We start from the raw sequence: 3,974 nt of genomic DNA on the forward strand, positions 1-3,974 counted from the left end.
AGCGTTACGTGACGCAGTACGTGCCGCGGGGAATTGTGGGAAATGTAGTCATTTCATGACTACATTTCTATGTAGTAGTCATGGCTTCACTATATATATATATATATATATATATATATATATATATATATATATATATATATATATATATATATGTGTGTGTGTGTATGTATATGCATATATATATATATGTATGTGTGTATATATATATATATATGTATGTATATATATGTATGTATGTATATATGGACAACATTGTTATATATATATTTCTATATATAGAATTTTAAATATAAACTGTTTATATTCATATATTTTATTATATACACCTCAATATGTATTGTCTATTGGCCCAAAAAAATTAATATATAATATTTAGGCAGACACCAAAAACCTTAATGTCGCCATAATATTTATTTAGTTGATTTGGTGCTTTTAATCTCTATCACAGTAAAAATTATGTTAACAATCCGCATATTATGTGACATATTACACATGTATAAAACATGCCTATATTATCTACGTGTATTCTTTTATTATTGGACATGATATTTGTATTTTATCTTATTTATTTTGGATTTTGTTTCTTTTTTTAATTTAAATTCTTACTATGTTTCCCCTGGCATACATCTTTCTCTTTAGCTGCTATGTCACGTTGAATTGCCCCTACAGTGGATCAATGAAGGTCAATCTTATCTTATCACATGAGAAGTCATTAAAGTGCTCCGGAAAAACTGGAAATCGAAACACTTTTAATTCCATGACATCTGAGTCACAGCAACAACTTAATGGACCTTGTTTAATCAAATGAACTTGACCGCAGGGTCATTTTTATCAGTCTATTCAAATTTATGCAACAACAAACTCTGTTTATTTTTCGAATCCAAATGTTTTGGATTCATTTTGCCAATTTTGTTTCAGAGCACAGCAAAATTAAGAATGTCTTAGTAAGTTATTAAGTCATTCCCAACCGTTATCTCAGTTCATCCCTCTTGAGAACCTCACAGTTCTCCTCCGTGTCAGCAGATGTCACTGGTGCATCTTGGCCAGCAGCTGCTGGAAACTGTCCCCGGTTTAATTAGGGAATAATCTTCAGACTTATCTGTAATAATGTGAGTGTTGATGCTGCTCGGGTGGCAGTTACACTGACGCCTCATATTCATTTGGAAAGATAGGAAAAATAACAGATAGACTTCTATCTACAGACGAACCAGACTCCAGACCTGAGTGTACAGACACTCTGGGAGGCGATGGAGGCCTTCATACGGGGTCAGATTATGGCCTACAATACAAATAGGAGTAGAGTAAGAACAGAAAAGGTCCATTTGCTTCTCTGATATAAATACTATAGATCAGGAACATTCTCTTACCCCTTCAACTGACCATTACATGAAGCGTGTAGCTCTGCAAAGAGTTGGACATCTTGACTACAGTCAGAGGAGGAGCGATTTTTTTTGAAAAGGAACAGAATATGGAGAGAAAGCTCATAAATGACTCTGCCATGAGTTGAAACAATCTGTTGAAGCCACTTATATAGGATGAATACAAATAACTCGTGGTAAAACCACAGATCAATCAGACATTAATAATGAAGCTAAGAAATTCTATGAAGAACTTCACACTTCAGAGTCTAGTGTTGAAACTGAAATAAATCATTTTCTAGATCAACCCGACTTTCCAGTTATTAGTGAACAAGAAATAGAAGATCTCGATCGACCTATATGAGTAAAAGAAATTGAACAGGCAATCACACAAATGAGAAGTGGTAAAGTACTGGGACAGGATGCGTTTCCCATCGAATTCTATAAAAATATCTACAGAAATTGGCCCCAATCCAGTAAAATTCTTACTGAAACGTTTGAGTAGAAGTCATTACCTCCAAGCATGACAGAAGCTGTAATTTCAGTTCTTCATAAAAAAGGGCAAAGATCCCCTGAGGTGCGAATCATACAGACCTGTAAGCCTGCTCACGAGTGACTATAAGATCTTGACCAAGATCCTTGCGATTTGGCTCGACAGGGTCATGAATTCTGCAGTGCATCCTGACCAGACAGGATTTGTTTCAGGAACTTTCTGGAAACTTGCGCACAAAGCATTTGACCGTATATAATATCATTACTTGTTCACAACTTCACTATAGATGAGATTCTATATAGCTCACCAAAGGCTTGTGTCAGAACTAACAAAATGATCTCCAATTATTTTGCTCTTCAACGAGGGACTAGACGACCATGCCCTCTGTCCCCACGTCTTCAATATAACTATTGAGCCCCTCCTTGGCTGTAGCAGATTGAAAGGGGATCAGTAAGGGTGGGCAGGCCCACAAACTGTCTTTGTATGCTGATGATTTAATCTGTATTCATCCCGAGCTGATAGTTCCATCCAAAAAGCCGTGGACATAATAAATAGTTTTGGAAAAAATGCTGGTTACAAAGTTCACCTGTCAAAGAGCATAATATTCCTGTTTAACACTCAGGCACGATGTATGAACACTGACCAGTTTCCATTTAAACGATCTAATTACAACATCTTACCTCGGTTTTTGTTGTTTTTTCAAACAATACCTGTTTTTTTTCCAAAATTGAAAATGTATTTGTTCTTTTATATGGAATAAATCCATCCAAAGGATTCAGAAATCATACCTGGAGAGAACTGCCTAACTTTTTACATTATTATTGGGCCTCTAATATCCTCGATGTGATTCAATGGGTATCTAATTTAAATTTTTACTTTATGCAGTCCAGTGTCTTTAACATCTATGGTCTGCGCACCTCTACCTCTCAACAAAAAGAATCTGACAAACCCAGGGCCGGCCTATAGGCATACAAACTAAGCGGCTGCTTAGGGCCCCCATGGCCACCAGGGGCCCCCTAAGAGCACAAGAAATGTCCCATAAGACAGTTAGATTTTTTTTTTAAATTTGATTTTATTATATACATGTTATATTATGTCAATAGCAATCATACAAAAATGAATTATAATGTTAAAGGGCTGGTTTAATCAATTCCCACTGCCTCTGTCAGAGGTCACGTTCATGCTCATGCATGCGCAATGTAACGAAAGGCACGATACAGTCGATGGTATTTGTAGTTGATTGTCGTTCTGCACTTGTTGCAATTTTTCAAACCAAAACCAACTCAAATGGTTCACTTGTTTATGATAATTCTATTATCTGCTGGTTAATAAAGTAAAACCAGACACTGTCTTTACTACTTATTACAGCCAATGCTCTATTCCCACCATCTCATCTCGGCTCTGCCTTCCATTTATGGTTAAGGAAGGGTTTCAAGTCTGTAAGGGATCTTTATAAAGACAACCATTTTATCTCTCTTGAAAAAATGGCAAAACGGTATGACAGACCACCAACGGAGGATGAGGTGTTGGTCGACCAGCCGACGCTGGAAAAGGCGATGCGTCAGCCAAGACCCCGCGACACTGGAACAGGTGATGCGTCCACCAGGACCCCAGATGCAGGAATGGGTTATGAGTCACTGGAGGTGCCATTATGTGGAGGCAGCAGAGGCCCTGGTGGAGGCTGGCTGGAGGCTAGCAGGCCTGATGCTAGCCAACGTGAAGGCTGGCGTCGCTGAGCGTCAGTAAAGTCTTTAAGCCATCCAGGTAAAGAACTTTTTAACCAGGGATTTTTAGAAACCTCCTTGTGTGCCAGCCATAGAGCAGCCTTTTGGTATTCAACACCACAGTCTCTTTCAAATTCTCCATGGATATATTGGTTAGCAACAGGTTTTTTGAGGATTTTAGAGATGAAGGGGAGGTTTGATATGGGTCAATAGTTAGCTAAGATATCTGGGTCTAGAGTCGGCTTTTTAAGCAGAGGTTTAACTACTGCCACCTTAAGGGCCTTTGGTAAGTAGCCTGTTAATGGACATAAGTTGATCTGATTTAGTATGGAACAGTAAATTAAAGGTAATACATCCTTAAACAACCTTGATGGAATAAGGTCTAAAAGACAGGTT

This window comes from Scophthalmus maximus, chromosome 10 (assembly GCF_022379125.1).
Source record: "Scophthalmus maximus strain ysfricsl-2021 chromosome 10, ASM2237912v1, whole genome shotgun sequence".
Taxonomy (NCBI): Eukaryota; Metazoa; Chordata; class Actinopteri; order Pleuronectiformes; family Scophthalmidae; genus Scophthalmus; species Scophthalmus maximus.